The sequence below is a fragment of the Marmota monax genome, unplaced genomic scaffold (genome assembly GCF_021218885.2).
Source record: "Marmota monax isolate L192 unplaced genomic scaffold, Marmota_monax_Labrador192_F-V1.1 WCK01_AAM20220418_F8-fsc00041, whole genome shotgun sequence".
In the NCBI taxonomy this organism is placed as follows: domain Eukaryota; kingdom Metazoa; phylum Chordata; class Mammalia; order Rodentia; family Sciuridae; genus Marmota; species Marmota monax.
The window spans coordinates 7,005,609-7,018,062 of NW_026695238.1; the positions used below are offsets into that span (position 1 = coordinate 7,005,609).

General features: G+C 40.1%; 1 protein-coding gene across 3 annotated transcripts in view; it reads left to right on the forward strand.

Moving 5' to 3' along the window:
* The first annotated feature begins 462 nt into the window (after nucleotides 1–462).
* Acsl3 (acyl-CoA synthetase long chain family member 3) overlaps nucleotides 463–12,454 on the forward strand; it is a 73,263-nt gene continuing 61,271 nt past the window's right edge. For all 3 annotated transcript variants that reach the window (XM_046439875.2, XM_046439876.2, XM_046439877.2), the window contains exon 1: nucleotides 463–670. The gene's annotated coding sequence lies outside the window, so the exon portion shown is untranslated. The remainder of the gene's footprint in view (nucleotides 671–12,454) is intronic.

A 12,454-nucleotide genomic window follows, 5' to 3' on the forward strand; every position in this document is an offset into this window, starting at 1 on the left:
AAAAAAAGAATATGCATCATTATTTCATGATCTAAATTCCGATTTACACTGATAGCAATAAAAGCCGGTTTGTAGTTCTTTATGGGGGGGGAGGGTGGTCTTTTCTCCTGAGGGACAGCCCTCGCGCAGACCCTCGGAGACCAGCTACTTCTCCCACATCGCGTCCGCCCGTCCCGCTCACGTCCCTGCACGGCGGCGGCCAGGTCTCTCAGAGCCGACCCCTTCCCCGCCCCGCGCCGGTTGCGGCCAGGTCTGGACGCCGGCGGCGGCTCAGCAGAATGACCCAGAGTAACCCCGCCCCGCCCCGGGCCGCCAGCGCCGCGCTCCCCGGCCGGCCTGCGATAGGCCCAGTCCCGCACGCGCCACCGCCCGCGGGCCAATGGGCGGCGGCCTCTCTGCATATGCAACGAGCGCCAGCCCGGGGTGCGCGTCCCGGGGTTCGGCTCAACAGACGCTGCTCAGCCGGCGCCGGGGAGCGACGTCGCTGTTGTCGCCGCGGCTGGGGCTGGGACGAGGAGGCGGCGGACGGGACGCAGACGGTCGTTTCCTCGCAGTGCGGCCGCGCCGGCCGCGCCGGGTCCCCTGGAGGCGGCGCGGGGCGTGAATGCTCCGGGGCTCAGCCAGGCCTGCGTGGGCCCGAGGCCGGAGGAACCGCGACCCCGGCGTCGCGGTGAGTGCGGCGCCCGTTGTGGGAGCGGGGGCCGGTTGGCGGCGCGGCCTCCGCGTGCGGTCGGGTGGGCCCGAGGGGCTCCCGGGTGGGCCCGAGGGGCTCCCGGGTGCGGGGGACGCAACCGGCCTGGGCCCGGGTCTCCGCGCCACCGCGGAGTTGGCTCTGCGGCTGTGCGCGCAGGCGGTCGTTGGTGCTGGGGAGAAGCAGCGGTCAGGCCGGGAGGCGTCCGTGCCAGGGTCTGGGGAGCGGGCGGCGGGGGCCTCTGCTGGAGAGCCCACGTGAGCCGGGAGCCGCATCCCCGGAGGAAGGATGCACAGGTCCCTCCCGGCGCTGCGGGGACGGGGGCGGGGTCGCCCACTCTAATAAGCTGGTGCAGTGTCCGTGGGAGGCAACCCATCCCAGCGGTTTCGGAAAACCCAGGCTGGAGGGACGGGAGTGTTCTTTGCTGCAGGGAGTGGGAAGAATTTGAGCGTGTGAGGAGGGTCGACCTTGGCTGTTTGTTGTGGACACCCTTCCTAGGTGGTAGGACTGGAATTGAGACCGAGGTTTGGGGTTGCTTCTTGTCGGTGTAGTTTTCCTGAGTGCATTTTCATTACATACTAGTATGTCATGGGATGCGTAAGTAACACCGAGAGAGAGCCTATCGCCAACAGTCCTAGGGGGGTAGGTTTTATTAGGTCCGTTTCACAGATGAAGAACCCGAGGCACAAATTGAACTGGTTTGCCCAGACTATCTAGTTCTAGATGTGCTCCAAGCTATTGTTGATAGGGCCCCTCCAAAACAGAAAGAGTAGAACAACCTCTTGAACATTATATGGGAGCTAAAGAGGGAATAGGCTTTGTGCAAGCGATTATAGCTGAATAAAATGACAGCTGACATTTATTGAATGCCATGTACTGTTCTAAGAGCTTTATGCACAGTATCTTTACACTGTTAACAACCTTCTAGGGTGGTGGTTTCCCATTTTACGGTGGGAGAAACTGCAGCGTGGACACATTAACTTGCCCCAGATCTGAGCTAGTAAGAGGAGAAGCTGGGGTTCAGATGGTCTTGTCTAAATCCAGAGCCCTTACATCCACCACTATAATGTGCTGCCTCTCCTTGGTGGCTGGCCGAATAGTTTCCTGGGTGGATTTTTTGGTCTGGGTGGCCAGGAGAGCTGTAGTTTGGTGACACCATTTCTTGTGATCATTGGAACCTATTTTGTGGTCCCAACTTGGCTCCAAGAGTTAAGGGGTGCGCTCCAGAGAGCGTGTTAGAAAGTTATCACAGGGCTGGAGATATAGCTCAGTTGGTAGAGTGCTTTCCTTGCAAGCGCAAAGCCCTGGGTTCAATCCCTGGCATCACAAAAAGAAAGAAAAAAAGAAAAAGTTTCCACAGGAAAGAGGTGTTGAGACATGGGAGTCCACAGCACAGACTTTATTCTTGTGTTTTCTGGCATTCTGGCATCTTCCTATGCAGTTCTCATAGGTTGGTAAGAGTAAGGTCACTATGGTCACTATAGTATTCATTTCCCCTTTAGGCGTTTTCTGATTTCTGCCAAAAGGGTTGATTCTGTGGGATGACAGTGTTATTAGGGGAATGGCCTATTGAACTTAAGGGTCAAGATGACAAGTCATATGGTATTTTGGGGGCTCAGTTATTGGGGTAGTAAGTTATTTGGACTGAGTAACTTCAAGTTCAAATGTTCTGTGAGTCTAAAAATGTCCTCCTTGAAAGGAGAAATGAAGGACAGACCAATTATGAGGGGAAAATCAGCCTCTCTTTTCTTTGCAGGGGGCCGGTGTTGAGGGGGATCGGATATTCAGGCTTCAAGGTCTATTTCATTGTGTTTCCCTGCTGTCTGGTTCCAGTTAAATGACTTAATTCTTTTTGGGGAGTTGGTGTGGGTGTGGGTGGGCACTAGGGATTGAACCCAGGTGTGCTTAATCACTGATCCACACATCCCCAGCCTTCTTTATTTTTAGACAGGGTCTCACTAAGTTGCTTAGGGCCTCACTGAGTTGCTGAGGCTGACCTCGAACTTGTGATCCTCCTGCCTCAGCCTCCTGAGTTCCTGGGATTACAAGTGGGTGCCACCATGTCTGGCACTAATTCATTTTTTCATTCAATTAATTAGTTTACTAGAACTTTCTAACTTCTGTTTCATGTCAGGAACCTTGCTAGGTGCTTGGGGATACAGCAGTAAACAGGATTAATGTGACCTGTGCCCTTAGGCAGAAAACAGACTCCAAGCAAATGATTGTACAGATAAATGAATAATTACAAGTTATGGTACATGTATTGAAGGAAAGGTATTGAGGGAATGAAGATTATAATCAAGATTGTGATTTAGATAGAAATCTAGGTAACTTTTTTGAACTGATATGGTGAGATTTTACTAGATGACAGTCTTGTATTCTGAGATTGTAGTTGAACATACGTAACACAAGAGTTTGAGAACTTTGGAGCAGTGCTTATTCATTTCAGCATCTATTATCTATAATGCTATTCCAGCTCACCTTTCAAGAGAAGTAAAGGGAGATAGGAAACTTTTTCAAAAGTTGTTCGATCCTCAGCACCACATAAATAGATAACTTAAATCTTTAATATTCGTGAAATGCTTACATTTTTTTTTCCTTGAGGAACAGTTGGAAAGCAAAAATCTTTTGTGTGCGATTTGGATTTGAAGATGGGATTTAGATTTTTTTCCCCCAGGAAGCTGGGCCAAAGATGATAGGCTTTTCTAATTTTGGATAAGCAGTATCATAATTATCAAAAGTATCTATTGTAGTTTATCCTTTATAGAGTGACTTAACTTTAAATTCTCAGCTCTCAGGAGGCAAATGATGGCATGGATTGGGGAATAGATAAACTATTAAATACATAAATATTTCAGTTGAACATGTATGAAGCCCATGTAGATAATTCATTACAATGCTTTTACTAAAATCAAGCTGCATGCAAAGTACTTAACTTGGTTGTACCGTGTGGAATAAATACAAAAATGACAGTCCCTTGCCTTCAAGATTTCAATTTAATTAATACCTTTAATACTAATACTCAAATTTAACCTTCCTGCTTTCCAATGTACTACTGGATGTTGGTTCATTGGAGCCTTTAAAAGAGCCCTGATAACAGAAATATTGAGAAAGTGGAGATTTTATGGTAAAATTGTCACAACATGGTGATAAACAGTGTATAAGATGTGAGTTATTGAATGATTACTAGATGTTGAATTCACCAACTGTAGGTCACTATGTGTGCTGGCCAGTGATGGGGCTAGAACTAGGTTTTGGATATGGGGAGAGCATGACTGTAGTTTTGGAGATGACCACTTGGAGCTGCCCTCTATTGAGGTACTGGTTTAGGGTGCAGAAGTAAGGTTTTTGAGCACTAGTGGTAGCTAGTGAGATTGCCTATGGAGAGGCCAAAGGAGGAGGCCTAGGCTGGTGCTGGGTAGAGAAGGCTGAGTTTGTAAAGGAGAACGGTGGCCAGGAAAGTGAGAGGACAGCCAGGAGCAGATGTTCCTGCATGGGAAGATATTTATTTCTGTGGAATGCTCCTGTGAGAGCAGAATTGAGAACCATCATTGGTTTAGCACCATGGAAGTCATTGGTGACCTACACAGGAAATGCTGATCTGGTGGCAGGAGATGAGGGAAATGGAGACAGCAAGTGTATAGGAAATTTGTTTAAATGTTGATGGGAATGCTTGCTTGACAGGGAGAGGTTGAATATAGCGGAGAAAGGGTCACTCATTTCTGTATAGTTCCTAAGAGGATGGGAGGGCATGAAATTCAGAGCACTAGCCAGACCTGTGACTTAGCTGGGAAAAGGGGCGAGGGGCATGTCTTCTATAATAATGGAAAACAAACCTGTACTTCATCACAGAGTTCTAAACACGTTCCTTTAATTTGCCAAGAACTATTTTATTCCTAAAAATCAAGCCAATTTTTGCTGATTCATGACCTAGTCTTTGAGAAATCCACACCACAGAAACATTGTGTGAAATTGGTTTAGTAAGTGGTTTAGTCTTGACTTCATTTACCTTATTAAGTTACATACTTCAATCTGACTTTTGATTATAGTTTATGCCTTTTATGAAGGAGAAATGTTAAATTCTGTGATTTCTTTCCTATGTGCTTATTTTTGTTAAGAAAAAGTCTTCAGATTTGTTCTGTTTTCTGAGATTTTAAGTGCTACCTTTTTAATTAAAGTTTTAGCATCTCTTATTACTGAACTATGTTCTCTTATATACTGTTTAAAACATAAGGAATTCTGTTTTAAATTATGTTTTAATTATTAAAACATAAGGAATAACAAACAGAATTTTTCCATTTTGAAGGAAACAGTGGACTCATTTGATCCACCATTTATTTAGAATTGAAGCTACTCAAGTAACTAGCCTGTTTTAGATATGTCACTTCCAAATATAGGTATCTACTTATTTGTGAAGGCGTTTGTTGTCATGGTATGCAGGGACATTGATTCATTTATTGTCTGTTTATTTAATGTGTACCCTGCAAGGTACCAGGAACTTGGAAATGATGAACAGTTAATTTCTGCTCTCAGAGAGCTCATGACAGGAAAGAAGTGCGTGAACAAACATCGAAGCGTGGTGTGATGGAAGAAGGCATATGAGTAGATCCGTTACAGTATGATTAATTAGTGCAGCAGTGGAAGAAAAACATGCAGAGTGGGCACAGAGCAGTGGGGCTGAGCCAGGTTTTCCAAGATGAAATGAGTTTTGCCAGGTGAACAAGGAAGCCAGGAAATAGAATGCTTTACCTTGAATTTGGAGCAGGTGGTTGTGTGTGTATGCATACACAGATATATTCACATCGAAGAATGATTGAATAATATTGCTAAGAAAATTAAAAAAAAATTTCTTACTATTCTAACATTGCTTGCTCAAGAGGTGCAAAGCTGCTCAGTTTTCCCTGCCCTATCATGGTCAACTCTTTATTCTATCCTCTATTTCATGTAAAAAGTATTGGTCTTAATTATATTCTTCTGATACAAAACCTGGTTTTTCTTTTTTAAACGGGTGGAATAAAGATAATAGCTAACACATTTACAATATACTGTGGCCAGGTACTTTTTCAATTTTCTTTTCTCTTATGAGATAGACTCTTTTATCATTCTTATTTTACATTTGAGGAAACTGAGGTAACAGAGGATCAAAAGTGACTTGCCTCAATTGGTGGGTTTTATCCCCTGCAGTTTCATTCCAGAGCCCATGTTCTTAATCGAGGTTCTCTACCTCTTCTCAAGGGCCACCCTTTTTCTTGAAGTTCATTCACATTGACTTCTAAAGGCATGATTATATCTGGAAAGGAAATGTGAAGACATTTAAGGGCAATGTTATATCTATTTTAAGTTGCACAATTATTGTTCCCAATAAAGCCCTATTTTTTTTTTTTAACAGTAGGGAAAACATAAGGAATAACAAACAGAATTTTACTAGAAATTTCTTCTTGTACTTGAACATACATACTTTCAGATACATTCTCTTTTAACATTCCTTCAAAGCAATCATTATCATTGCCCCTCCCTCCCTCCCTCCCTCCCTTCCTTCCCTCCTTCCTTTCCGGGGCCTTGTGCATTGCATGACAAGTACTCTACCACTGAATTACATCCTCAACCCTATCATCGCCCTGTTAGCTTTCTTTTTTGGATCAGAAATATAATGGAATTTGGGATGCCATATCTGCCAATTTCATTTTTTTAGAGGTACTTAATGTTTGAAAAATACTTCACAACATTTAATCCAGTTAAAGAAACTGACTCCCATCCCCTGAATCTTCCAGCTAGCCACTACTCTGAATTTGATGTTTATTATTTTTATGTATTTTCCCACAGTTTTACTACACATTAGTATCCTCAAAGCGTATTATATTGTTTTGTATATTTTTAAACTTTGTGTTGATGGTGCTTTATGTATTCTTGGGAGCATATGGTTTTCTCCCACTCAGTGTCACTTATCAGTGTGGTTTCACCAATTGAATTTCTGAGTGTGGGTACATGTTGATTTACTTCATTCATTTTTACTGGAACATGGTATATTACATTTAGGGCAATGCCACATTTATTTCCCCTTTACTTTGTTGGTAGACTTTTAGGTTATTTCCATTATTTTGTTATTACAATATTAATTACAATAAGTCTTCTTGAACAAGAGTATTTTTCTAAACCCATTTTTGACATCTTGGTTACCTTGCACTCTTTTTTCTTTGTTCTTTATATTTTAATCTTAGCCCTCCTCAAATCCTTATATTTCTTGACTTAAGATGCCTTTGTCTATTGTACTTAAAATATAAACTATAATGGACACTTTGCCTGTAAGGCTCTTTTTAGTATACTTTATTTTAATTAATCTAGTTTTACTTTGTTTCTTTTTTGTTCTTAGTATTTTGCAGATATGTAAATATTATTTTACTTCTAATTTCATAAACGACAGCTTCTTTTGGGCTATGTTTCTTTGTTCAGTCCTGAACTTTAGTGCTTGTTTCCTTTAAGAATTTTCCTCTAAAATATAGTGCCTTCTTCCATTACAATTTGGTGGGTGGGAACATGGACTTGGAGTTAAGTTGCTTGGATGTGAATCCTGGCTTTATTAAATAGATATGTGAACTTGGGTAACTCATTTAATTTCTCTATGCTGCAATTTCTTGATCTATCAAATAGAGTTAATAGAATCTACCTATAGATCACAATATTTTAAATGAGATTGGTGTCTGTAATATAGTTAGTATTCAATAATATGAACTATTTTTATTCGTTTCATTTTTAGAGGATGCAGTATTTTCAAGTTTACTCTTTATTATTGCCTTCTCTTTTGAAACAGCATTATAATCTTCACATATATAAGTATACCTCAAGGAGATGTCTCATTATAACTCTTGTTAGTGGAGATTGGGAAGAGATGTTGATGAAATTGAGAGAGATTAGCTAGGTTTTCTTATATTTTGACATCAATCTTTTAGGATTCATTTTGTGCTTAAATTCTTTTGGATATATATATATATATACACATATATATACATATACATACACATACACACACAGGATATTGAAAGTATGTCAATATCATGTACTTCTCATTCAGATAACTGATAAGAGTCTACTTTTATTAGTTATAAATACCTTGAAATATGAATCTGATAATAATTCAGGTGACATTTCTAAGTATATTATTCTTTATCAACTGTGTTGCTGTGTTGAGAAGGAAGCATTGAAATTTGTGTGTGTGAAACTTGATATGTAAGTTTGAGTTTAACCTTTCTCAGCCTTCCATTTCAGTTTCTGTAACAGAAATATTATAATTCTGATTGTACCGGGTCATGAGGATTGAGGGAGGTAGTAGATAGTAGTTCAGGGCACACAACTGACTACTTGTGAGTTGCTTCTTTCATCTCTCTGCCTCCCTCTTTCGTTCCTAACTTCTCTTTTAACTTCCCTTGTTCCTGTTTTCTCTGTTCTGTTTTATTCCTTCTCCTTCCCTTCACTGTGCTTTTGAGTAAACAGTAACAAGGCATTCTTAATCCAGCAAGTTAGTGAATCTGTTATATAAATACAAGTATACGTCATTAAAAGGGGACTAGGAATATTAATTCCTAAGGTCAAGAGTTTTCAGGCTATATGGAGGTAACTGGTTAGATGTGGTAATGGTTAAACAAGCAGTATGAAGGACAGAGAGGTCATGTTTGTCTAGAATAGCCATGGAAGGATCAGCTAAGCACAAAGTTAGGTTAGATTTGTACATAGACTTGGGTTTGAGAAAGATGCTCACAGTGGGTGTTCAGGGGAAGTAGAGATGGGAAGAGGAGCATTGATAAGCAACTGATGCCTAGGAGGACTGAGGATAAATCACATCCCATGGGGAAACAAGGAACAGAGATGCAAGGAACAAAAACAATTAAGACCTTGCATAAACTCATTAATTTATTGATTCAACTCAGAAAGTAATTGTTGAATGAATTAAAGGTTATTGGAATAGGAACGGAGATGAGCAGCTAGCAAATGAACAGAACAGGAAGAACATGGGACCTGGTCCCAGTGGTTTGTTATTCTGCTGTTAGGATTGTCAGTGTGGCATTATTCAAGATGTTTAGTCTAAATAGACCTCAGTTTCCTTTTCTGTAATCCTTTCTTACTTTTAAAAAATATCTGCTATTCCACCATTTTTCTTTTTCTTTTCATTTCCCTCTCCCCTCTCTTACTTGGCTCAGGATTTGTGTGTTACCTACGCCTTAATTCTTTTAAGTGTTACCTATTAGCATTGTTCTTATTTTTTTTGTTTTGTTTACTACATGTAATTCATTGGGGTATTTGCCTGGTCTCTTCCTGTTTAGACATCTCAATAAATAAGATTCTCAGCATCCATAGAGAAGTTCAGGATGGAGTTAGGGCCTTTGGAGGTTTGGCACAAGAGATTGTCTAATCAATTGTATGTTAAGAAATTAGTAGAATTTGGTTGTACACAGAAGGTGCTAGTGTACACTAGAGATAGAGTGATAAATTAGAAAAATACTGCCCTTCTTTGGCACGTAGAGTGAGAACATGAACATTAAGTAGTTCCATAAGCAGCTTTTTAATTATAAATACAATAGATACTGTGAAGGTAGAATTGAGGGTGCTGATAGTAAAGAATCAACCTAGGCCATGTTTGGACACTTCTCGGAGGAAGTGGCATTGAACAAATCTGGTGAAGGGGATGTGGTATGGAGGTAGGGATGAGTGGGCAACTTGTGAGACAGAGGCTTGAAGCATTGGGGAGTGATGTGGAGACTTGGCATTGGGAAGAATCCACAAGAAGGCCAGAGGACAGGAGTTTTCCTGTCAGTTGTTTGAGATGAAATTGGGCACAAGGTAAATAGGAACACAGAATGTGTAAGACAGGAGTGAAAACAAAGCTCTCTGTTAAAGGCCTTTTATTGAGAGTAGAGTGTGTAGGTATATTCAGGAACTTGGAGGCTCTGTGGTGCCAACTAAGAGTAGCTATACCAAGTCAGTGTGTTGTTTTGGTTCTCATTTACTACAGAAAGTTTAATTTTTATTATTATATAGTAATAACTTTTTTCTTCTTGTGGTTTGAATTGTATGATTTGTAATGTTAGAATTTACCAAAATAATCTTTAGCACTATTAAACATCTATAAACTTGCAACAATATATCTAATTGTAATTTATTGCTTTGGTTTTGGTATTACTCACATAGTAAGTTGTTAGTAAAATTTTCCAGCTGGATTATGTAATACTTTATAATATTTTGTAGTGTTGTATGTTTTGAGCACATATTTTAAATAAATGTTTATTTGCCAGATTCTGTTCATTTCTTGTGTAAAACAGGATTTTAGTACTGTTTCTATATAAATTTGTAGAAATTATAATGCATTTATATATATGCTTAAAGTTTTTCTTCATCACAAAATGACTACATGAAAAAGATTAGAAAACATAAAAACATAAAGGAGAAAATAAAAATCACCAGTAATTTTACTTTCCGGATATAGCCACTGCTGAAATTTTGGTGCTTTAGTGTTGATGTATATTTGTATGTGTTAATAACAAAAGTGGAGTTGTATTTAATTTTTAATTAACTTTCTTCATTTATCAGGAGCAATTTCCATGTTATTAAATATTCTTTGAAAATATTTTTCATGGCTACATAATAATATAGTGTTATATATATATCATGACGTATTTGACCATTTCTCAGTTATTGGATATTTGCTTAATTCCTTTATTTCCCTTATTATAAATAACCATAATGGAAATCTTCAGGAAACTTTTTTCCTCACTAAAGATTCCCAGAAGTGAAATTGTTGGGTCAAAATGTATGAAAAAATTTAAGGCTCTTAATAAAAATTATAAAACTGCTTTCCACAGTTGCTGTACTTATTTTTGTGCCCTCTAGTGGCTAGTAAGAGTGTTTTCACGTAGTACCTGTATGTATTGAAAATGAGGAGAAATATTTTTTCATATTAAGAATATTTTGTGAAATTAAAAACTTTTTTCTTAGCAGCCCAAATATTTATTTTGGTTGAACCAGTCTTAATCTAGGTCTGATTTAAATAATTGCCCTACTTAAATTTTTTTTTTTTAAATTCATTAGCTCTGTGCATCCTTCCCTGCTAAGAATTTGGAGAACAGAAAATTTCAAGATTTAAAATTCTATTTAAAGGTATAAAAGTAAAAATTTGCCGCAGTCTGGCTGGGCACAAAATCACGAGCCACTCAAGTAGGAACAAACTTTATTTTTGAAACTGCCGCCAATGCCCTGTACGCTCCCGGGAAGATTGCCGACCAACCCAGGCAGCGTTCTCCCGGACCCCCACAGGAAGTCCCTCCTCCGGAATTCCCTCCTACCACACTTCCCCAACCAATGGGAACTCTCCAGGAGTCCCGTAGCAGGCCGAGGTGGACAGCAGGAGTCCAATATCCATATGAATGCAGATCTTAACATAATCATATCATCTCAATGGCTTGCTGGCATCACCTTTCAACCAAAAATGCCATGTATCATATTACTTGGCTGTGGCTCTTAGCATCTCCCCCCTTCTGTTTAATTAAGCAACAAGCAATGTGGCTAGGGACCTTGCCTGTTAGGTTGTCCAATTCAACATATGGTTCTTACCCGTCATCGGATGAACTGACCTCTAGGCGTCAGCCTCCTGTCTTATGTTGATACCACTGCAATTGGATCATACCCGTCACTGACTACCGGTCCAGCATATAGCCATACTTGTGGATAGGCCTATGCACTAGTGGGGGAGGGGTGAGGTTCTTTGCCTCACCTCTGTTGGCCCCCAAATTTGGCCTTGGTGCCGGTGGGTGGGGTGAGGTTCTTTGCCTCACCTCTGTTGGCCCCCAAAATTAGACCATCACTAGTAGAAGGGAGGAGGATACAGAAATGCCAGGACACCAAGCCAATTGACGGCTCCTTAGGAAAAATTGCATCACTGATGACACATCAGCAAAGATACGCCAGCACTACCATAATTCACTGCATCAACAGATAGATCACAATGCATACAAGTGATACATAGTCCAGGCAAGTTCTACAAGCAGTTCAAAGCAGAGGAATCTATCAATATGTCCATTTCCTCCCAAAGTAAATCGACTCCTTGATTGAGCATTACTTGTTGAGTTATTATTCATTGATGCATCAGTTTATACAGTTTGTTGGGATAACTATCGAAGAAGCTGTAGTTTGGTTTCATCTTTGTCTTCACCGGCACTGGGATGAAGATAGGAATTCTGACAATGATGCTAAAAAAAAAATTATGTAACATTCCAACAGGTATTAAGAAAACAATTTTCTGAACAATTTACATTATCCTGAATAGAATTATTAAATATAATGAAAAGGAAAGGTGAAAGTAAACAAACAGGTCTGTTAACCTGCTTATGTGTACACATATTAAGACAATCCTCAACAGCTGTTTACCCAATTTAAATTAAACCATTAAAATCACGTGAATAATAAAAAAAAATTTGGATCCATTTATTCATGAGCGCTCCTCATATATGATACATGGACATACGTATATACAGACATACAACACAAAACAGAAGTGTGCACACATAACATACAACACATAAGACAATAGTAAAGGCCTTGTAGCTTTACATAGGTGAAATCTCCATTGCAATGTTTAAAAACTCCACAGTCAAAAAATAAAACTGATCAGAAAAACATTAACCTAGGTCTGTATAAGCTCAAAAATAAAATAGAACTTTATGATGTGGGAAAAAGCGATAATAAAATAGATATTGAAAAAAGCATCCTGGTTAATCA